The 25,344-nt window shown below is 42.4% G+C and overlaps 1 protein-coding gene across 3 annotated transcripts in view; it reads left to right on the forward strand.

Moving 5' to 3' along the window:
• LOC115257546 (uncharacterized) overlaps positions 1–25,344 on the forward strand; it is a 380,825-nt gene that overhangs the window by 292,448 nt on the left and 63,033 nt on the right. The window lies entirely within an intron of this gene.

Genomic DNA, 25,344 nt, shown 5'->3' on the forward strand with positions numbered 1-25,344 from the left:
TTGCCCTTATATCAGGCTTCAGCGCGACTTTGGCAGCGACAAACACCACCCGTCGTTCATTTCGCTCTTCCTCGGTTTGTGCTCGCTGTATCCGGCAGGTGCAGCGCAGATCCGCAATCGCTTGAGTCCACCAGTAAGCCGGTGGTCTCCCATTTCTAGGGTGGGCATACCTTGGCATGATCGCGTCCTCGCTTAAACCGAGTAGGTATCGCTCACGACGGATCCGCTCACGACGGATCACCTCCCTATCTACCTCCCTCGTTGCAGTATGATGTCTTCCACCTACAAGGCTTGGCCAGGAAGGCTGTCTTTTCCTGTACCCGCTGACTGCTATTGCTGTTGTCGATACTGTGGCGAACCGCCAGGTGATCGCTTTGAGTGTATCCATTCATCTACCCTCCATGTCGAACTACTTGTTAGGAGAGGACTACAAAAGTTAACGTCAATAATCGACTCCGCACCGTTCCGGCTAAAGTTACTCTTGGTACCGACGTTAACCAGGTCGACATCTAGGATGGCCAGTGTCTATAGCAGGATGTGACCCCGCTGGTTCATGAAGCGGCTTCCCCATTTCACTATCCAGGCATTGAAGTCACCTACTATTACCACCGGCCATCGCCCTGTCAGCAAGGTCGTCATACAGTCCAGCATCTACGTGAACTGCTCGATCGACCACCGCGGAGGCGCAGCTGTTACAGAAGAAGACCCCGTTTACTTTGGCGACCACGAAGCCCTCATGGGAAGTAAATACCAACTCCTGGGCGGGGTATTTACCCGCCGTCCACATCACCACCATTTTACCGGACCCTTCCGCAACCCAATTGCCGTTGCCGGCGGGTACTCGGTATGGGTCCGCTATGATGGCGATATCCGTCTCCCACTCAGAAACCGCCTGACAAAGCAGTTGCTGAGCCGCATCACAGTTGTTCAGGTTCAGCTGCTTTACCTGCACTGTGATTTGTTGTTCACTGCGGCTTTCTTGAAGGCCAGGCACCTTGGCCCGTCGGGTGTCCGTTGTTCGCGGAGTTCCCGGTACAGATCATGCAGATGGGTGGACTCGTGCAGCTTTGGGCCTTATGACCCTCAGCGCCGCAAAGCCTGCACAGTTTGCGCCTGTCAGGACCTTTGCAGTCCCTCGATTTGTGTCCTGGTTCCAGACATCTAAAGCAAACCTCTGGTGGCTCGTGGAATGTCAGGTGACATACGCACCAACCCACGTTTATGCTCCCTACTTCACCGGACTTTTTGACGTCCGCCGCAGGTAGCTGAACCAAAGCTATCTGTGTCCCTGCTGGCCCTTTCCGTAGCTTAACGGCTGCGGCGGCCACCTGCACATCGCACTGTTGCCACATTGCCGTGACGAGCTCTTCCATTTCGGTGATCTCATCGATGTCCTTGACCTTCAGAGTTGCCTCATGTGTCAGAGCCCTCACCTGCACACCCTCACCAAGGGCCTCTTCTGCCAGCCTCTTATAGGCGGCGCCCTTGTGCTCCTTCTGGCGCTTCAGCTCCAGGATCATCTCGCCCGTACGAGTACGTCTAATACTGCGTACGTCGGCTCTAAGACCCTCAAGCTTGGCGTCGCTTCGCATCATCTTCGAGACGTCCGAGTACTTGGACTGTTCCGTCTTGATGACGAGCGCGTCGCCTTTCTCACGCTTGGCACCTGCCCTCCTACGCCTTGGCTTGGCGTCCTGCACTTCTACCTGCGGATTCGCCTTCTTCTTCCTCTTCCGCTCTACCTTCATCCAAGGGGGTCCTCCCCTTGGATCGCCCTACTCTGCGGCTGTTAAGGGCCCACCAGCGGTCGCAACCCCTTGTTCCCATCGTTCCGGGACGGGCCAGCCTTTTCAGGCCCAGCCTTCCCAGCTTTCCGGGAACCCTGGCTGGGGTCCGACCTTCCGGCATTATTACCGACTTTCGGGGTAATGATTCGCCTGGCCTTGCGGGCACCGCCAGACAGCTCCTCGCCTGACGGCTGCCTCACCCGCTTCTGCGATTGCTTGCTCCGTTTGTCGCGAGCACTCGCTTCCACCTTGTTCGGACTTCCTGCGAAGGAGAAGGCCTCCGTTTGGGTAAACTTCGGCACTTTCTCAATTGCAGGCTCCGCTGCTTTAGCAGTCAGCAACGCGAGCGCCGCGTGCTCCTGCTTGGCATCGTCGATCGACACCCTAAGTCGAAGCAAGGCCGTTTTCAGGTCCTTGCTTATGTTCGACTTAGTGGACGCAAAGTCGATGATTTTGCCAAGCTGCTGCTCAGTCACCTCTATTGCGGACCGTCCATTGGATACTTGGTTGACGGCCCTCAACAACGACGCTCCGTCCATAACCTCCACCGGCTGGCTTGTCGGGAAGTGGACTGGAGCCCCCACGCTTGAGTTGCGTACGCAACTCCCAGCGCCTATCTCCTCACTTCTCCTTGTCGGAGACCTCATCAACCCGCTTCTTGCGAAGGGTTTGATCCCACCACTAGTTCCACCTGAGTTTTGATTATTTTTGTTCGATTTCATGTTTAAAGTAGCACGGGAAAGAATGTCCACTACGCCAGAGCCCTGCATTAACGCGGTAAGGGACAGCTTACTGTGAGGGGTGCCCAGGTACCCCACAGGCTCCGTTAAAGATCGAGCATCTTTTTTACCCCCTCGATCATTCATTCCTCAGCACGGGTCGCTTGACACCTTGAATTGGGGTTAGTAGTCCTATTCTTAGCCGGCGACTACGCGGCTGACTCGCAAGCGGGGGATTCGTCAGGCCCGGGACTGTAATCCCTGATACCCGAAAAGTGCGAAACCCTTGTCATTTATTGAATGGAATATTGTTCAGTATCCATGAATCATTTCTCTCCACATATTATGATATGCATTTCAATGCGTTCAAACAAGCGCAATAATTTCGAGCTTTCAATGAAAGAAAAACATAAACCAATCGACGATAAAAAAAACTCGCCACTAAAAAGCTGAAAACTATTAGCTCCATCACAATAAAAACTTCATGCCGACACTCGAAAAGTAATAAAATATTTAGACCGACCATTTATCACTGGTGTATGTCTGTATGTATGTATGTATGTTTTTTTTTTTGCAATCATGTTCCCCTGGACAAGCACCCAGCAAACTGCATCCGTTTACACACCCCTACACACTCCCACTTACTGCTGCGCGCAGCCCCCAGCAGCTTTTTGGCCACAAATTGAAACCCCTCGGTTTGGGGCTGCGTGCGAAGCCAACACAGAAATCACCACAATCTGCTGCACCAGCTGCAAATCCTGGGAAAAAAAAATAAAATAAATAATTCGAGTTGGTGGAGCAAAACAAAAACAAAAGAACTCGACATAAAAAAAACTACCCCGAGTTCGGAGTTCTGAAGTAGCAGTGGAGCAGTAGTTTCAGTACCGTGGAGTGAGGTGGTATAGATCGAGATTCAAGATTAACATCAAGGTTGTCGATAAATGGTTCAGCTACTTGTAAACTGTACTCATCCACCCCATCCAACGTTACACGCAGAAAAAATGAGGCTTGTTTAAAACAATAAAACGCATGGTTGATCTTCAAACTGACCATTTACTTATTCCAAAATTATATTTCTTTGTTCTTACGTAGAGTTTATCGATCAAAACAACCAATTCCCATCATTCCATATAACGTTAAAAACTTCATTTGTATCAACAAAATGAGGACCACAAACATGGCCCGGAAGCACCCACACATGTTTAAAATGCTTACCTAAACATCGCCACAACGAAGAAAGTGTAGCAAATCCATCACTCCAACTTCCAAGTGCAGTTTTGGCCGTGATAGATAACGCGCAGGCACTCAAGACAACATCCACAAAAAGTTGGTCGGTTTCGCCTTTTTGACATTTTTTTATTCGTTCACGCTTCCATCCGCTCGACGAGTGTCTAAAAATAGATTTCCGAGCTGCCGCAGGAGCAACCATCACCAACACAATCACATTCCGGCTTTGTTAGAGGCAAAAGTGCAGTCGTTTAAAACAATCCGGTATTTTATGTTGAAACTACCAAATCTGTGTTTGTTCTAACAAACTGGCAAAAATTTCGACAAATGAAAATATTTGTATTATCAAACAATAGAGTAGTTCAGTTTTAACTAGAAATCAGTTTGTCGCTATAGCAAACTGAAAAATTGTTTGATTTGAACTAGAATTTAATTGTGTTCACAATTTATTTTTCTGCATGTATAGTATTAGTGACCGAGCTACTAGGCAAAATACACAGAAATTCAGAAAAACAGCTTTCGGTCGGGGTTCTGCTAAACCGAACCAAAGACCATTTTTTGAAAAATTGAGTTTTCTTTACCATTGGATGAAGAAATTGATGATCCTCCTTCCATGTAAAAATGCAGTAATTCAGACAGCTCTTCGTGGAGTAAATTCAAAATTTCTGTTTGGCAGAACATACAAAAAATAAAATTGCATCCAACCAGAGTGAACTGTAAACCATTCCATAGAATCAGCGAAATGTTTTAGTGTTGGTCCAAATGAAGAACATTTCAAGTTATGCTAATCGCCGTCAAATTTCTAACTTCCAACCGACTCATAGTAACAATCTGTGGGAGAAATGAACACATGTTTAGAAATACGGATGTTGGAAAATACAATTATGTTTCGATGGTGCTGATCGCCATTTTTCCAAATCACATTCAGCCAGACCGAACCAAATCCACTGCATTTTAGAATCTATTTATTCTCAACAATACAAAAATCAACTGGTTTTAAATACCTGCGTTATGTCGACAAACCTCATACTGATAATTTAACACAGAAGCCGTCATTGAACAATAAGGCTAATAAGAATAATGAAGCTTGAAAAAAATCAAACACTTGGTTCGCTTTGGCTGATCGAAAAATGCCATTTTCACGAAAACCATGCTAGAGAAGAATGTTTAGAACTTGATTCAGACTTAACGACTGACCTTCAGCTAGGTAAAATGACCTAGAGGTAACGTGCTTGGTTATCACTTAATTGATACAAGTTCGAATCTCTTTAATATTTTCGAATTTTTTTTTGTCTTAGTTCACTTTGGCAGATCATTTTCATGGTTTTCTTCGAGCAGTGCACAAATTGCTCCATTTTCACATCTCAGGACCTCAGGACATGCAAGGACATCATTTTACATAATCACTCTTGCTCTGTGCCTGCACATGCACCGCCTATAAAAAAACAGAGGTGGGAAGGGCTGAGCTGGGAGGGCTTCCGCCGTTCATATTTCAAACTATTTGGAAACCTCAATGCTACCATAATATACGCGTCCTCTCTAATTCATGTAAAAATTGTGATTGATATCGATTTCAACTTCATGGACGATGAAAAATCGAGTTTTTTTTTACAATCCAAATGGTTTTCTATGAAACAAAGAAACACAGTCAGCCACACTGAACTATTATTATTATTATTATTATTATTATTATTATTATTATTATTTATTTGTTTCCATCTGACTGTTGTCTACATGAAAGTTTCTTAATCTAGATCAAATTTGAGTTCGTTACCCGCGTCTTGAACTGGTTGGAGGATTCGCCGAAATCATGGAGATCTTCAACTGCCGAGAATATACGGACCATCGCGGTGAATGGCTGGTTGTAACCAAAGGCGGTTCGGTGAAATCTACGCTGAAGCAGGGAACCACCACGCAGCATTCTTGGAGCCACACGAATATTCAAAGCGGAAAGAAGTCTAGAGCAGTCTACTTCTCCGTTCAATAGTTTTGCGATAAAAGTTGCCTGTTGAATTTTACGTCGACGTTCCAGCGTGTCTAATCCTAGCAACCTGCAGCGATCAGCATAGGCAGGCAAATTATGCGGGTCTCTCCAGGGCAAATTCCGTAACGCAAATCTAATGAACTTCCGCTGCACACCTTCGAGCCTCAAGCTCCAAGTTAGTTGGTGAGGGGTCCAAACAACTGCAGCACTTTCCAGGATAGGTCGTACAAGTGAGCAGTAGAGAGCTTTGAGACAATACGGATCGGTGAAATCTCGGGAAATTTTCGAAATAAATCCCAATTGTCGGTTCGCTTTGGCAATCACATTCGAACGATGCAGATTGAATGTGAGTTTATGATCCAGAAGGACGCCCAGGTCACTGAAACTTTCCGTTCTTTTCAATACAACGCCATTGACAGAGTAGTCATGTACAATAGGTCGAGCAGTATGGTGGAAGGACATGACCATGCATTTGGGAACACTCACAGTTAGACGGTTTCGATGGCACCAGTTTACAAATATATCCAGCAGCGATTGTAACCGAATGCAGTCTTCAGCAGTGCGCACGATAAAATATAGCTTCAAATCATCGGCATAGGCGAGTTTGCAACCAGGTCCAAGAAGTAGCAATACATCATTGAAAAACAGCAGAAATAAGAGTGGGCCTAAATTACTTCCTTGTGGAACACCAGATGAGTTTGTGAAGCTTGACGACGAGCAAGAATCAACTTTGACTTGGAGCGTTCTTCCAGTTAAATAGGAGTGAAACCACGATGATAACCGGTTCGACGTGCCTAGCTTGGTCAGTTTCGCCAACAGGATGGTATGATCGATCGAATCAAACGCTGCTTTGAGATCGGTGTAAATGACATCTACTTGAGTTCCGTTTTCAAGCTGTTCAAAGCACGTCGTACAGAAGTCAAGCAAGTTAGTAGCTACAGAACGACCCGGCATATAACCATGCTGATCTGCAGAAACATAGCGCTTAGCCTGCTCCAAAACCACGTTGCTCACGATCATCTCGAATAGCTTGGATGCTGCAGAGAGGTTAGTGATTCCTCTGTAGTTCTTGACATCGCGCTTTTCTCCCTTCTTGTGAATCGGAACCATGAACGACTGCTTCCAAATCTTTGGGAAATTGGAATCCTCAAACGATTGATTGAAAATACGACAAAGTGGTTCAGCCAAAACTCCAGCACAGCGACAAAACACGGCCGAAGGAATCCCATCCGGACCTGGTGAGGAGGTGCACTTCAGTCTTTTTGCCGCATTCGTGACCATAGTCGGCGTTATTTCGAAAATATCCAGGTCCAGAAGATTGACTGGCACGTCTGAAATGGCGGCATTCACGTCAGATGGAGTCGGCGATGCAGCAGCAAACACAGATGAAAAATGAGCGGCAAACAGTTCAGCTTTCTCAGCACACGTCGAGGAAACGCGGTCATTTAAGAAAACGCTAGTCGGAATGGTCGTACTTTTACTATAAACCATATTCCAATGTTTTTGTTCAGCCAGAGTGAACTGAGTGCGAAGTACTGAAAAATTAAATGTAACTATATCAATGATTTCAAATAATTTACATGAATTCTTCGTCTCTGATGATTAATAAAGGCTTGTAAGTCACATGTGTGTGGAAAAGTTTCAAATAATCTTAGCTGTCGTTTATTTGTGAGTGGTTGAACTTTAAGCTTAATTATCTCGGAATAAAGTTTTTGGCGCTTAGTTCGGTTTAGCAGAACCCCGGCCATCTCAAAGTTAATATAGAGTAAAACATTAATTCGTCATAGGCGCTAGTTCCCGTCACATCAGACGGAAAACAGCCAATCATTTCAGATATTTCGACTTACCTTTTCCAAAGAAAGCAAAAAAATGTAGACTATCGATAACCCGCCTCTTTAGAAATTGAAAGATTACACTAAATTTTGCGTTCCAATTTCACTCCACTTACGAGTTGACATTTTTGTTTTGTAAACGACGAAGGCAACCGCATCATAGCAGCAGCTAGCCGAATTGTTTTTCATCACCGTTCAATTTTTATTTCGCCAGATTCACTTGTTGAACGTACCTTCAATTCAAAGCCCTCAAAAGCATGGCACTTCCAATGCGATTTCTTCTTTATTTTTGAATGTATTTATTTATTTATTTATTTATTTATTTATTTGCATGCGTATATCGTGTGGCAGGCACGAAGATACTCTATGCCCAAGGAAGTCAAGGAAATTTCCTTCACGAAAAGATGCTGGACCGACCGGAAATCGAACCCGTCACCCTCAGCATGGTCATGCTGAATACCCGTGCGTCTACCGCCTCGGCTATATAAGCCCTACACTTACGGAACGCAGATATGGTTTCGGGTAAACGTGTTCTCTTCAACAGACCTAAGCTGATCAATTACGTTACACCATTTTACGGTACTGCCCTCTTGTAGATTTGTACACCAGCTAGCAGTAGGTAGTTGATGGCCAAAATGTGCACTTCAAAAACACTATCAAAATAAAATCAGTTGCACCTCTCCGCTGCTGCACTCTGGCGCCGTCGCTCACACCAACCACCCACCGCGATCGGAGCCTGTATCTCTGCACCGTGCTGCTGACAGGATACGTTATGGTCGAACAAGCGGGAAAAAATGGTGATTTTATTTGTATTAAATATTCATACGATCCGTTTGTTTTTATTTCACGATTTTCGTGCAACCCTCTCGCTTGTCAGCCAGCCAGCCAGCCAACCAGCAGGACGCACCAATTTTTGGGAATCGGTCGATGCATCATCCTGATTTTTGTTTCAGAGCCAGCCAGCCAGCAGCAGCATACGATATGTCCGGCGATTGAAATTGAAAATGAACGGTTTAGTCAATGCTGCTTTTTTCCTCTCTGACTTCGTTCTTTGCACTCTCATTTGGTCTGATTTTGGGGAAAATCGAAATTGTTCTCGACTGTTTGCTGTCAGTTCGGGAAAATAACGGCTAAATAAATAACAATTTGGATCGGTTTCGGTTGCACGGGGAGGTTGAGGTCGGTTGGTACTTTTTTTTTGATGATACCATCAGTTTTTCGGACTATACTGAGTAGAAAGTTCGATGGTTTCTATCTTTTTGGATCTTCAATAAAACAGATACCAATCTATCATATTACGCCAAGTTATACAACTTGCAAACTGTGTGGCATAGTCTTCAGAATAATCAACACACAATCCATAACCCTGATTTCCACGCACCAACGTGAGCCCTCTGCTGCACGACCATTTCCAAAAAAAAAAAACATTCCAGCATGAGGCCGTCTTCTACAACAAAAGTAAAAGCCAGGACTACTCTCTCCTCGTACCCACTAAACCATTCCTATGGTCGCCAAACCCTACGTCTCTCCGGAACCACCAAGAAGGTATTGCTTCAGAGAGGGGCTAGTGCACATCGCACCCTCAAGGTTAGCTGCGTAGCCTAGCAGCAACGAACATCGATGACTCGCTCTGGAGAGTCCATCACGGTAACATGCTGGCGCTTAGCCAGTTTCTCGAGTGGTCCTCGCCACTCCCTTTCTCCTCGGAAGGCCGGCAGGGTCAACCCCGCCCGCGCCCAACTGTTTTGCAGACATCAAGAACTGATGCCCACGTGCAACCCGATCTGACCTGCTGAAGGCAAGGGTATCACTACCCTTCAGGCCCTATCAGCTGCACCAAAAGGTTACTGACAGCAGGGTCTCCACCTGCCCCGACCCTTGCCGGGGACCCCTTTCCAACCGCGGGCTCGGATCCAACACAGTAGACCGACGCCACGACAGCACCGCTACCGGGACTTCCTCTCCGCGGCCACTTAATCGCTGTAAGAGTGGATCTCGACCGCAGGGCACCGGTATGACCTACGAAGCCGACTCCAAACCCCTGGACCACCTCTTGTACTGCATCTGGACTAGCCATTCTCCAAGTCCACGCGCCACCTCCTCTGTAGCTCCCAGACGATATGGGTGATAGCCGTTGAAACGGCGTTCCAGCCAAACTCATCCCTACACATCCTCTGGACCAAGTTGTCCGGGTTTGTGTCCTCCCCGCATGTGGCAAGCATGCGGTCACGCATTGTGCGAAAACGCGGGCACACGAACAAAACGTGTTCCGCCGTTTCCTCTAAACCATTGCCCACTGGGCATTTGGGAGAATCCGCATGCCCGAAACGGTTTAGATACTGCCGGAAGCAACCATGACCTGAAAGGACCTGTGTCAGGTGGAATGTAACTTCCCCATGGCGCCCGCCTATTAATCCAACTATCTACCCTCGGTATCAACCTATGGGTCCACCTTCCTTTGGTGGGACTGTCCCACGTGCGCTGCCATTTGACCATAGAGGCCATCCTGGCAGTCCTGCGTATGCCTCTTGTGCCGCGCATTTCGAAGCACTCCATGTCCTCACTGATAATAATGCTGATAGGCACCATCCCAGTAATGACGCAGAGAGCGTCGTGTGACACGGTACGGTACGCGCTCGCAACCCTCAGGCACATAAGCCTGTAAGTACTTTCCAGCCTGCGTCGGTAGCATTTAGTACTTAGCGCGGTGCCCCACGCCGGGCCTCCATACCTAAGTATGGACGTAGCAACACTAGCCAGAAGCTTGCGCTTACTGGCGTACACCGCAGAGCTGTTGGACATCATCCGGGACAGTGCCGCAACAGCTGTGGAGGCTCTTTTACAGACAAATCGACGTGGCTACCGAAGGTAAGCTGATCGTCGATCATCACGCCCAAGTGTTTGACAGAGCGCTTTGACAGGACAGTGCACTCTCCTACACTGATCTCCGTCTGCTGCGCCAACTGCATGTTGTTAACAACCGTCACCTCTGTCTTGTGGTGAGCCAGCTCCAGTTTCCTGGATCGCATCCACGCCTCCACAACCTTGATCGAGTGGTCGGTAGTCAACTTCACCTCCTCAATCGTTTCACCGTAGACATCGAGCGTAATGTCGTCGGCAAATCCGACAATCTCCACTCCCACTGAGTACTCTAACCTCAACACCTCGTCGTACATGCCACCGGACCCAGGATGGAACCTCGCGGGATTCCTGAGGTTATGTGAAAGCACTTCCGACCCAACTCCGTGTCGTAGACTAGCACACGATTCTGAAAGTAACTTCCGAGAATCTTGTACAGGTACTCCGGTAGGCCCAGACGCAAGAGCGCATCGGCAATAGCAGACCAGCCGGCGCTATTAAACGCATTCCTTACATCCAGAGTCACTACCGCTCTCTCTCTCTCTCTCTCTTCTTGGCGTAACGTCCTCATTGGGACAATGCTTGCTTCTCAGCTTAGTGTTCTATGAGCACTTCCACAGTTATTAACTGAGAGCTTCCTCTGCCAATGACCATTTTGCATGCGTATATCGTGTGGCAGGCACGAAGATACTCTATATGCCTAAGGAAGTCAAGGAAATTTCCTTAACGAAAAGATCCTGGACCGACCGGGAATCGAACCCGTCACCCTCAGCATGGTCATGCTGAATACCCGTGCGTTTACCGCCTCGGCTATATGGGCCCTCTACCGCACAAAAGCGAATTCCTCTCCTCTTAGGCTCGAGTGCTTTCTCGGCGGTTTTTGTAACCGACAAGATAGCGTCTACAGCTGACCTCCCCTTCCGGAAGCCGTACTGGTTGCTCGAAAGACCATTTTCGCCCTCGGTGAACCTCAACATTCTATTGAGGATGATCTTTTCGAGCACCTTCCCCGCCGTGTCAATCAAGTATATTGGTCTATATGCCGACGGGTCTCCGGGTGGTTTCCCCGCCTTTGGCAATAGTATTAGGCAGGCCCGGATTAAGGATTTTTGGAGCCCGGGGCCCGAGCGGATGTGGAGGCCCTTCTGAGAGATGACCAAAAATGGTTTTCCTTATTTTCGAACAGTACTTGAGCAATATGAAAAATAAAGCTAATATTAGCAATCAAAAAAGGTTTTTGTGGGGGCCCCTAAAATGTGGTGGCCCGGGGCTCTGTAGGAGACATCACACCTCTCGTCTTGGCCATAACGATCCTGTAGGCGTCACCTCACGGGTTCGTATTGGCACTCTGACAGAGACCCTCAAAGCAGGCTTTATTGCTTGCTCTTATCTCGGTCTTAAGCGCGGCTTTTGCAGCGGTGAACACCACCCGCCGTTCGTTTCGCTCTTCCTCTGATCGTGCTCGCTGCATCTGCCGCCTAGCCCGTAGGCAGGCGCGGCGCAGTTCCGCAATCGCGTCGGTCCACCGCACAGTGGGACCATTCTGAAAAAAGACGATCAAAACCTCTAAGAGCCATTAGATGACATTTTAGCATACAGGTGTCTTTGGAAGTTATGTTCAGAAAAATCTTCTCTATTTTTGAGCATATTCACTGTATGGTTAAACTGTAAGGTGAACCCGAGCAAAAAATTATGTTTTCAAAAAAATTTTTTAGAGGGTAGATGTCTTCAGCAAAGTTGTAGAACAAGTAATTTCACGTAACTTTGCTGAAGACACCATATAGCTTGGACTTCATGTTTGGGGAGAAAATATGAAAGTTTTGAAACACAAGCTCAAAATCAGTTTTTTGAACTTTTCCATGATTATATCGTAAAATTTTAACGTGATATGTTCTACAAGTTTGTAAATACCACTGAAATACACAATCTTGCCGAAGACACCAACTCTGTAAAATTGATAATTGCTCCAGTAAACCATTTTTTTTGAAAATTTTTCACTATTTTCACTATTGAATATTTTTTGAATAGGCACTTTTTGGCAGCCGTGCTGTCAAAATTTAAATACTTCATTATGTCCAGAATAGACCAAAAGTGACTTAACAATCGGGTCTGATAAGGCACTTTGATTTCTGATGCTATTTTAACAGCCATTTTCAAAAAAAAAAAAAATATTCGCGAATCTCATACAACTTTCGATATTATTTTAGAATCATCCGAGTAGTAATTCTAAATAAGAAAAACATATTTAACTTGTGCAGGCTTTTTGAATTGTTAGTGTTATTAATTTTTAACTAAAAATTTTTAAAGAGGGAAAAGCCCCTTTTAGTGATTTCCTCATCTACGAAATCTTTCTCAAAAAGGCACAAAATCTCTTTATCTTTTCAAAAAATCGGTATAATATAAACTTAAAACTAATGGCTCCTCTGGAAAAGTATCCATAATCGAGCCGTGATCTTGATGCGGATTTGTCAAGGGATGAACCAAGGTAACATGTCTACGACGAAGAAATTTTGAACATCAAGGACAGGAATCGACCTAACGGACGCAGTTCTTGAAAACTGGAAAATAATTTTAAACAGTATCAAACAACATAACCAATTTCAATAGAATATAAAGAATTTTCATCATGACGAAAGATTTACAACCTAGAATATCTCTAACAGATACAGGCTATTTCAATCTAAATTAACAATGTTTCAATCGTTTTATTTTATTTTTAATTTTTAACACACAACTTTTAGAGGCGTTCATTATGTTTTCACCTTTTTATTTTTTTAACCAAAATTGTAATGTTAACATAGCAAAGGAAAAAAATGTAATCATTATTTTAGTTGAATGATTAATGTACGTATTTTAACATAAGCAAAGAGAAATGCAATAAAAAAAATGATGAAAAACACGGTTTTTAATTGGTGTTAAAAATTCATCTAAAAATTTAATAAGCGATATTTTTTGTCGTGTATTGAATGTAAAGTCAACCACAGTGTAAGAAATGTAGACTATTTCAACAAGAATACTATTTGGATTAACTAGTAATGATGTCGAAAAGTTTTCGTGAGTTTTCAGTTTGTGTTGAATGATTTGTATGAAATTTACGAATATTTTCTTTGAAAAATGACTCCGACAGAATGACAGAAATCAAAGTGCCTTATCAGACCCGATTGTTAAGTCACTTTTGGTCTATTCTGGACATAATGAAGTATTGAAATTTTGACAGCACGGCTGCCAAAAAGTGCCTATTCAAAAAATATTCAATAGTGAAAATAGTGTAAAGTTTTCAAAAATATTGGTTTACTGGAGCAGTTTTCAATTTTACAGAGTCGGTGTCTTCGGCAAGATAGTGTATTTTAGAAGTACCTACAAACCTGTAGAACATATCACGTTAAAATTTTACGATATAATCATGGAAAAGTTCAAAAAACTGATTTTGAGCTTGTGTTTCAAAACTTTCATATTTTCTCCCCAAAAATGAAGTCCAAGCTATATGGTGTCTTCAGCAAAGTTACGTGAAATTACTTGTTCTACAACTTTGCTGAAGACATCTACCCTCTAAAAATTTTTTTTGAAAAAATATTTTTTTGCTCGGGTTCACCTTACAGTTTTACCATACAGTGAATATGCACAAAAATAGAGAAGATTTTTCTGAACATATCTTCCAAAGACACCTATATGCTAAAATGTCATCTAATGGCTCTTAGAGGTTTTGATCGTCTTTTTTCAGAATGGTCCCACTGTGCACCGTGCTCTCCTGTCTACGGGTGGTGCTCTCCCGCAAGGATGGCAGAAAATCACTTCAAGCGATAAATGATACAGGATACGAATAATCCAAGATAGCCTTGTTCTTGCAGTAGCATGATGCCGATGCCTCACACCATACTCGTATCAAAGAACAATTAAAGCATCTGATGCTCGCTTTATCGCGTGATGACCCGTTATCGGATCATGTTACAAGTCATGATAAAGTTTATTCATCACATTGTTTGTCACTTATGCACCCTTCAGCCGCATTCATGATTCGAAATGATACGTTCATAAGCTTATCTGGAAGTTAAATCACCAAGAATGCTCAAAAAGTGAATGAAATCGCTAATTTATCATTTCGACTTCATGATAACGATCGCATCGCGCCCGCACATGCCGAGCGAATCATTCTTCTCGGACCGAAGTTTGTTATGATGCTTGACGACAAAATGTTATCGTTGTTGCTATGATCGCGCGATGCCGTTCGACCGCGACACATTCGAAATCTGATCATGATCACTAGATTTCCATCCTTGCTCTCCCGTCTAGGCGCATCGGAGCGTTGGAAAGCTCGGCTGGAGTTCTGTAAAGCAAAGCAAAGCAAAGCAAAGATAACCGTACACATCGTAGTTGCTACTCCGTGATTGACCAGAACAATCGAAGTTGCACAGAGATCCAATGAATGGTGCTTGGGACTAGCTACACACTCTCAATGTGCACAAATCGAGAGTTCAATATTTTAAAGTCAATAATTGCGCCGGCCTCGTCCTTACGGTCATCGGAAAAGGGGAAGGAATGTTGTTTCGACAACCGTTGTTACTAGAAACCGTGGAATCCACAGCGTCCCCACAGTTGTCTCGGGAAGGAGTATTTATTAGCAGGGTAGGGTAAGGTGTGGATCGTGGAGCCACCTTTGGTAGGTAGTATGATCCACAAGTTATATGAAAATACACGACACGGTCTTCATCCCGATTATGATTTATTTGGTCGCGATAGTAAGGGTAATGCACATACGTCAACGATCGTTCTATATTAAACGCGTCACCGCATCGATCGTTTACACTACCGTAAAAATCGACTTTCCTAAGAAAGTTATCGCGCGCTTTTAATTTTGCATTCAATATTCGCGTCCGCATCTTCCTACCGAGAAAACCGACCGACTCACGGAAATAGTCGCGAGTTTCCCACGATATTGAACTTAGAGTATATGGAGAACAAACTTTCATGCTTAGACAGCTATTTTCGAATTATGTATTTTACTAAGAGTTGTCCCATGTGTTACCTGTGATCGACAGCCGTTGAGGTAATTAACCCTCTAATACCCAAATTTTTGATTTGAATCTAAATATCATTTTTCGTCGTCTAAAATCGATTTAAACATGTTTTGGAAGATGATTCTTTTTAATTCTCGATTTCGTGAATTTCAGTTTTTGATTTTTCTAATTTTTATTTTTGAACATCCCCTCACTTTTTCCTGGAAGTCAATTTGGAGAACGGATTTTTTGAGATGAAAACATTTTAAGATTTTATGATTATTGTTCAAATATTATTATTTTAAAATTTTTTCATAGGAAATTTTATTTTCCGTCTAATTTTAAGGAAAATAATTTTAGAGTGTATTCGATTCGCTTAAACAATTAAACAAGGATAGAATGGTTTGGGAAAAATTTAATATACGTTAATTGTAGCGATTCTATACAAAATAAACAATGACTTCTAAAAGGTGACTAAAACATCAATTTTTCAATGATTTAAAAAAAATGTAAATACGCTTTATTAAAATACACCAAAAACCATTTAGATGGATATACAGAACAGTCCTGAATATCAGCCAAAAATATAAAAAAAAAAAATTTCCACGAAACAAAAATTACAAACATGCTCAAACTATACCCCGTCTAAAGGCGGGATTAGGTATTAGAGGGTTAAGTGTCTCTGGTAGATTTTGGACCGCTGAATCCTAATCTGGGCTCAGATTTGCTCCAACACGTCACAATTTTGAGCTATACCTCAATTTATGGGGCAAAATATGAGATTTTGGGCTTTTTTTACTCCAAGCAGCCTGTGATTTTGGGCTTTTTTTAATTGCAAGTCATCTTGAGACAGACCTTCGTCATGAGGGGTCTTTGTCGGCCAATTTGCTTAAAATTTGGTCATACATATCAGCTGGGTTGGGAAAGATTTGAGACCAGTTTTGAGTTCAATACTGCCCCCACTCGCAAAACAGTCCCATCTTTGCTGGATTTCCTATCCATATGGGACTGTTATGCGAGTGGGGGCAGAATAGGTCTCAAAAAAAAAAACATGACGAAAAGAACAAAACGGCCGAGAATACGCAAATTCCCCTATTTGCCTGAGAAATTATCAAAGGAATTGTCTGTAAAATATCTAAAAAAAGATTCAATACAAGTTCCAAAAGAGTCACTGACAATATTGCTTAAAAAATCTAAAAATTGCTAAAGGAAACCCAAAAAATAAAAAAATGCCAAAAGGTTCACCAAAGAAATAGTCGACGAGATTCTGTAAGAAATTGATGTAGAAATTCCGAAAGGATTTTTATGAAATATGCCCGTGAAAGCTGCTGTAGGAAATTCACGATGAAATTCCCAGAAGCATTGCTGAATCAATTACTAGATCTTCAGAAAAACAAATTCCAGAAAATAAAATTACCAAAACAAAAATCAAAAGCACTTCTAAAGATTAAAAAAAAACTAGCTGTCCCCGGCAAACTTTGTCTTGCCTACTGCGTTTTTTGACGTTTCCCTAGCCAAGCACCCAAGTCCCCGTAAAAAGTATGAAAACCCGATTTTCAAAAACTTTCAATTTTCTCATGTTTTTGGCCTCATAAACCTTCCTTGGGTGAAAACTAACAGAACAAAACTTGGGAGACCCAAATCGGAAAATCCGTTCGCAAGTTATGCGCGGTCCCACGTATGCCACTGCATTTTTATATATATAGATGCTTGAGAAATTCCAAAAATGAAATAATTCCCGTAACAACCTCCGATGGGGTTGCTGATGAAATGATTATTTCATATCAGGGTTGTTACGATGAATGTGAAATGAAAACCTAAAATACAAAATAACTTTGAATGAGTGTAATCAGTTTTGTACCTTTTAATTCCGCCATAAAGATACTCGTATTATTATGAGGTACAACAGACACAATGCCGGGGCCCGTGGCGTAGTGGCTACACGTTTGCCTCATAAGCAGATGGTCATGGGATCGATCCCAGCCCCGGCACTTTCGTCAGTTGCTCTTTCCCCCTGAGAGCAGCTGACACTGACCCTCTTCTGAGCCTAGGCTCAAATGAACCATAATGGACCCCCAATCGGACTGAAAACAGGAACAACCAACAGCCACACATAAACATCCTCGAGCTCATCATTCTACCATGATAGGGTAGAGAGTGAAAGCAGCGCAACGGCCACCAGTTCGATGTAGTACAATTAGCAACAGAATACATTTGTTTATTTATTTATTTGGCGTTCAAATGCATGTAACTTAAGATAATCATCTTTTTTAATGTTACAATGTGGTTCTTCATCTGGAATTCACGTATTTTCTCAAAACTATAATTTATTCTCTTTTGCTAATCATACCCAATTACCGCAGATTCTGCAGAAGATCCTTCTTAAATTGTGATGTAGAATTAAGTTCTTTCAAATAAGTTGGTAAACTGTTTCAGCTTACAACACCCCTAACAAAAAACGATTGGCTATAGTAACAAGAACTATGCTGCGGAACTCTGAAGCTTTTCGTCCGTGTTCCTCGTAGTGGCATGAGCTTTTCCAAGAGATAAGCGGGCGAAGAAGTTTTGATTATTCTAAACAGAGTCACGCACGATCTGTACTTGTAAAAATTTACGAAGGGACAACCTATTAAGTTTTTTTGTAAATGTGATACGTGAGCATACCGTGAAAGATTATACACATAACGGACACAAGCATTTAAAGCAACCCTGAGCCTATCGACTGATCCGGCCATTGCATTAGAGTAGACAAAATCACCATATATAAAGTGAGGTAAAATCAAAGATTTAAAAAGTTTTAACTTAGTTCCAGAGTCATAATACTTAGTTATCAAACTCAATCTTTTCAAAGACCCATAAACTTTGGAGCATTGGTTATTTATATGGGCATCCCACTCTAAATTATTTTTGAAAAGAAGTCCTAAATTTTTAGCATTATCAACAAATTCCACTACTTCACCATCTATTAAAATTAGAGGTGGTTGGGGAGGAACTTTGCGCTTAGAAATAAGCATCGCCTTTGTTTTTTTCTGAATTGATGGGAAGTAAATTTTCTTTAGACCATTTTATGACATTGCGCAGATCATGGTTTATCAAATTACCAATGGTAAACATATCACTGCTACCATCAGTACAAATATAAATTTGGACATCATCAGCAAAAAGATGTACCGAACAAAACTGTAGAACACTTGGCAAATCGTTTATAAAAAGGGTAAAAAGTACTGGTCCCAGGACCGATCCCTGTGGAACTCCAGAAATGGTTGATGTGAAATCAGACAGCTCATCGTTACAGGACACAGCTTGAGTACGATTTTCTAAATAATTTCTTATCAGTTTTGCAGCAGGATTTGAAAAATTGTACAGAGAAATCAATTTGTTGATCAATTTACTGTGAACCACACGGTCGAAAGCTTTAGCAAAGTCTATTAATAATAGAATTGTTACGCCATTTTTGTCAACTGACTGTGCGATGTCATCATGTACTTTCAACAAAGCAGTTTCAGTACTATGTTGACTTCTGAAGCCTGATTGAAAAGGATGAATAAAATTCATTCTATTAACATATTGCAGGATTTGGCCTTTAAGCAGCTTCTCAAACACTTTAGAAACCGTAGACAGTAAACTTATTGGCCGCAAATTCGAAATTGATTTAACATTGGGTTTTTTGTAGATTGGAATGACTTTTGTACGTTTCCAATTGGAAGGGAATTTACTAGCAGATATTATTGAGTTAAAAAGGTGTTCAAAAACAGGTAAGGCATAGGAAGTTATAATTCTCAGAAAACTTATGGGTATTCCATCAAAGCCAGTCGCATTAGATTTGATATTAAATATTGCATTTATTATCTCATAGTCAAACACTGGTCTAAAGCGAAATCCGTTATCATTTGAAGAAAACTGGATTCTTTCATTACCTAGAGCCGAAAAGTTTGATGAAAAGTAATCATTGATGGAATTCACGGAATGCTCACAAACAACAGATGAAGAATTTTTCGCTGAAATTCCAAGATTCTTTACATTATTCCATAGCTGTTTACTAGGGAGATTCAGATTTAACCTCTGGCGATCGTAGGCTGCTTTAGCATTGAAAATCATTGAATTCACACTATTTCGCAATCTTTTGTATTGAGTTTTATTCTCAACAGTTTTCGACGGCTTCCAATTGCGATATGCTAAATCTCTTTCGATTATCGCTTTTTCAATATCTTGATTAAACCAGGGATTTTTGCGAAACTTTCGAAATTTCAATGGGAAAAATTGGTCATGTAGTAAACTAAAATGATTATTCAACATATCAGTAAGAATATTCGGGTCATCAATACAAAAATAACTGTTCCAGTCAATTTCGAAAAAGGCATCGATTAGGGATGCATAATCGAAATTGAAGTAATCGCGGTACCAGTAACCGGATTGTCTATCCAGCTTTGAAAAAAATCAACGATGCAAAAATAAGATCGTGTTTAGAAATCCCTGGCATTGAAATCTGGCTGAACTTCAGTACTTCATCTGGTGTATTTGTTAACAGCAAGTCTAATAGCGAACTTCCCGAATTGAAAAAGAAAGTAGGCTCATAATTTACAACTTTAAAAGACATACTTGCAACTACATCGTTGAAAAGTTTAGATCTCCTAGTTTCTTTAAGGAGATTGGTATTGAAATCACCAACGAAAAAGGTAGAGGAATATCTGAAAGAAAATTCATTAATATGATTCTGTAGCAAATCAGAGCAGTCAACTTCAGGGGGGTTGTAATAAACAGCTAGTAGTAAACGATTATTACCTACTTGGATTTCTAAAATCAAATATTCGGTAGCATTAGATGAACCATTCATGTTTACTAATGATTTCCTGATCAGGGGCTGTCCATTAATTACGTAAGGGTTTGTGAAGGGAGGGGGGGGTTTGAGAAATCTTACGCGCCATACAAAAATTTTTGGGTTCTCATACAAAAAATCTTACAAGGGGGGGAGGGGGTGTCAGAAAATCGCTAAAATTCCCTTACGTAATTAATGGACAGCCCCTCAGTCGATAAGTCAAGTCTTTTCGCAAGTATATACAGATTCCTCCCCCATGCCGGTTTCGATCATTCCGAATAAGATGAAAACCATCAATGTTTATCATGGCGTCACTAATTGTACTATCAAGCCAAGTTTCTGTGAAACAAGCAATGTCTATCTTACAATCCGTTAGCATATTTTTAAGCTCCTCAAATTTATTAAATCTGCGCGCACACAAGCTTTGCACGTTTATGTGGGCAATATTGAGCTTGTTCTTTTGCAGCACGGCGTTGACTACAGCTTTACAAATTATGTTATTGTCAGAGATATTGCCGCTGGAAACCATAGTATCATCCATTGTCAATTAAGAGTTCAAAATACTTCAAGAAGAACCCATCCACAAAACCAACAGCAAAAGAGTAATCCAATCAGGAAAGAATTCACGGATAAACAAGGACCAGGAGAATGATATTGCAAGGAATGGGTAAAACTGTTGTTAACTTTCAGGAGTGGATGGATTGATGGAGTAAAACTAGGAATGGAATCAAGGAAAAAGTAGGTAGGAAAAGAATATTTTATGAGGTAAGGGTTTTGCTTCGTGGAGCAATCTGTTGGAGTGAATAGATTGCAGATGCGGCTTCCGATCCTTTCCGTTTAACAAAAACAACTCCGTTCCGAGTAGTAACATTTTCCAGTTGTCCCGATTTTCTTAACTTGATAGCTTCGGCCCGAATTTGTCTCGCATTGCTTGTTAGGTTCTCGTTTATGTAAACACGGTTTGCACTCTCAAAGCCAATGTTTTGCAGGCATAACGAACGTTTTGAGAGATACTGGCGGTAGAACTCATTTCTCTCCTGGCGAAGAGAAAACTCGCAGAGAATGAGTGGCGATGCACCCGATGATATCGGCCCTCGGGTCATACGTCGCAGACAAACGATCGGGAGATTGTTTTCATCAAATCCAATTGAGACAGCAATTTTGCGAAAAATATCGCTCAGATCCTCACGACTTTGGAATGGAATACCAGAGAAAACGAGATCCCTATTCTTCTCGATACGGCAAGCAGCTTCGGCAGCAAGATCAACATCGGCGCATACATCAGCTATAGCATCTTCTAGCTTGGCAACTTTATCCGAACACTCTTCCCGCACAGCCGTCAGCTTATCTTCGATGTTCGACATTCTTTTCTCCAGTGCCGCATTACAGCTCTCGATTTTTGTCACAATTCTCTCGCTGGTAGTCCTGAGCATCGATTGCATCTTATTCCACAGATCATCCAGGCTCACTATCTCACCATCATCGTGTTTGGTGAGGTCATCACGGGATCGCTTTGCTGATGATCCAACCAGCGAAGATGTCGATCCAGATCGAGTAACCATTCCAGCACTCAGCGACATTTTGAAGAAATGACAAGTGAAAGCAGGCGATTGAAGAAATCTGAAGGGGTATAGCCACGAAATCTGTTTACGGGCAAAGCAATTTGCGACAATAATCGCTCAAAAAACACTTTTCACTACGATACTTCAATCGCTACAACTTCTGGATGCTTTTGTTGTTAATTCAGCGCACTTGTCTTCTTCGGCGGAATTATTTTGCAGATGAAAAAATAGATTTGGCTGCGAACACTTTAGCACTAGGTACTGTCGCACATCCCTTCAGAATCACACAGTGCACTGTACAAAGTGTATGTGTATGTGCTGTATGTGCTGTACAAAGTGTATGTACAGCTTCCAATTGTAATCGCTCACGCAGTGCCCTAGTGGACAATAGAGCTGTAAATTAGGTTAAGTGATTGAAGAATACAAAAACAGACACAATTATGAAAGAACAATGTCGCTAGAGTGAAGAAAATCAAGAGTAGAGCCTGTAGACCTTGAAGGTTCTAATTCCAGAATAGTTTGGATGGCCTAGATCACAAAATCAATGTTGCTAAGGTATCAGAATTGCACTCTGAGGCTTAATTCGTTACAACAAAATTATCCTAAGATTTACAGATATTGCGAACCATACTTCAAAATACATTGGGGTCCGTCTGTATGCCCGTGGACACCCAAATAGCAACGCATAGAAATTCTCGTATTATTATAAGGTACAGCAGGCACACATGTGAAATAACTATGTAGATAGAGTTAAGAGAGACTATAGTAGAGCCTCTAGACCTTGAAGGTCCTAATTCCAGAGTTGTTTGGATAGCGTGGAATACCCCATGAATGTACCAAAAGTATTATGGCTGTGTACTGAGGCTCAATCAACAGCAAAGACTACATTCCACGAACATTCTATACAATTAAAGCATGACATGGTATGTAGATAATGTAACCAAAACTTCAAAGTGAATTGGAGGCCATCTGTATTTCACGAAATGTCCAACTACCACAGTATTTTTCGCTACCAACCAAAGGGGCAGGGTGCAAAAGGGGAAGGTACCATGTAAAAATTCAGTTGTGCAGAAGTACACTACACTTATGTGTTGGCTCACGAAATTATTTTTGCTCCCTTGACTATAAAAAAGACTCCAAGGTAAATTGTTTGAAAACAAAGAAGATATTGCATTTCTACCAAAAGAAGATCGTCCCGGATCTTTACGGGTTATCCAAACATCTGATCTATGAACTCGCACATCGCAATACTCCACTTTTTAATCACCAGCTTTCCCCGACAGTGCTTTCACAATAAACACCCAACCGACAAGTCTAGAAACAGAGACAGTCGTAAACAAACAATGCTCGTTCTCTGCTTGAGGACTGTGAACCGCTTGTTTGATGAACAAGCTTTCAACTACTAGGGTATGTGTGCCATCAGTAATCTCATGCTCCCATTTTCATCCTATTCGAAAACAAGCGATTACGGCACCGATTGACTCCGTTCTTTTTGTTTTCATGGGTGCTCACTTCTAACAAAAAATACAAAAATAAGAAACAAAACAAACAGCGCTTCAATCCTTTGTTTTTCGTGGGATGAAAATGGGAGCCACATGCTTAATAAGGGAACCAATACCCTATGTGCCAAACAGACGTGTAGGTACATCTGTTTCGAGGATGAGCGATTTGATGGCCTCGGCGCTCACGATGATGGTTGCGTTGTCGGATAGTGGTGCTTAGGATGGTTGTCTACCAGCAGCATCATATTCAGTGTTTGTAGCCCCATCTCTGTCGCCATCAGTATTCTCATCATGCGAGAATCATTGGTGGTGACGCGTCGCAATGGTTAACCCCCGGGGCCCAGTCCAACCGGGGGCAAGGACGAAAGAAAACTAAAATGCTCCGAGCTGGGCTGGGACGGACAGGCCGGCGACGGCCGGCGGGCGTATTTCCAACATAATAACGATAATGATAATGATAATAAAATATACAAAATTTATGGTGGTTTGTGAGAGCTGCAAATTTCATCCATTCGGAATCGGTTTTTGGTAGTTGGGGAGCGGCTATTTGGCTATGGGAATGTTTACGTGCCACCCAACCGGTGATGGAACGTGCTGGTGCGGATATTTATTTAATAAATTTTCATATTGAGTTTCATCGGAGGAGAGCAGCGGCGCATGACAAAATAAACAGCTCGATTGCTGGTCCAAACTCGAAACCGGGTAAAATATTGGTAGGTTGGGTGGGAAAGCACGAAAGGGTATGGTTTGATGAGACTTGCACGAATGGTGACCATTGGATTTGGTCTGAGGGAAATCCTTAAAAAGGGTCAAATGAGGGAAGTGATAATTTTGCTAAGAAAACAGATGATAAGGGTTTGGGTGGAGCAATGAGAACCCGTCGTTAGGATTGTACGTTTTTGTGATGCAAAATCCAATAATCATTCCATTGCTGTCGGGAAATGCGGATAAAACCATTATAATCAAATGCAGATTGATTTGCTGCATTGAGAAAAAAATGCAATCAATGTTCAATATTGTGGAATGCATGGATGATGTTCATTTTCATTGCTTTTAAAACAGAGGCAAAATAAGAGAGTAATCAAAGTATTAAATGATACCTAACAAAAAATTGTCTGTGGTATAGAAAACAAATTGAATTCGAAGCATCACCCTCCAAGTGGCGTAACATGCTGTGTGGTTTAGTTAGCTAAAGCACCGGACTATCGATACGGAGTCGTAGGTTCAAATCCCACCAGAGCGTAGTGATATTTATTCACGAATTTAACTCTCAATCAGTCAGTTGAATCCACTGCTTGTTATACGTACATATATACAACATACTCACGGTATGCTATTTGACTGTGGTCTCCCTTGAGCACATACTATTTCAGATACTACTGTAGCAGGTGCCAAAGAGAGGTAGCTCGTACAAATGCCGAGAAGGATTGTGTATTTTATGATTTACCACTCTCCAACAACTCCATCTCGCGCAATCGGATATGCTTCGTTAGCTCGTTCTCGCAAGCTTCTCTTCCCTGGCAAGCAGCGCCACAATAAGGACCTTGTTGCCTTCATCCGTCAGGACAGGATGAACGACACAACACGACACGGTTGTTCGGTTTGGCGGTACAAGTGTTGAGCCTTTCACTCAACCGTCGTCGTCGTCGTGTCGTCGCCATGCGTTGTTGGTTGTAGGATGTCTAGCGAGTTGAGTGTTCAATTTATATTCACGCACTGCGGCTGCATGACGACAGTGACGACGACGACGACTATTTCGAATGAGCACAGCATAAAATGAGCAAGCAATTTTAGGATAACGGGGTATGGAACTGCGCTGTCAAGCCGTCAGCATGTGCTGTGCAGTGAGCAGGTTGTGCAGGACTAGAAGATTGGATTTGGTGGCAAGTGGTGAGGGGACTTATTAGGCGGATGAAGTGTTACCTGTAGAGGAACGTAAATGATAGACACTTCATGTCATTTACCGGTTTTTATGATCTATCGTTGGTATTTAATCTATTGAACTAGATTTACGTGTTTTGTTATCTATTTCTCATTAACAATATTTAGAAACTACTCATCA

The sequence above is a fragment of the Aedes albopictus genome, chromosome 3 (assembly GCF_035046485.1).
Source record: "Aedes albopictus strain Foshan chromosome 3, AalbF5, whole genome shotgun sequence".
Taxonomy (NCBI): Eukaryota; Metazoa; Arthropoda; class Insecta; order Diptera; family Culicidae; genus Aedes; species Aedes albopictus.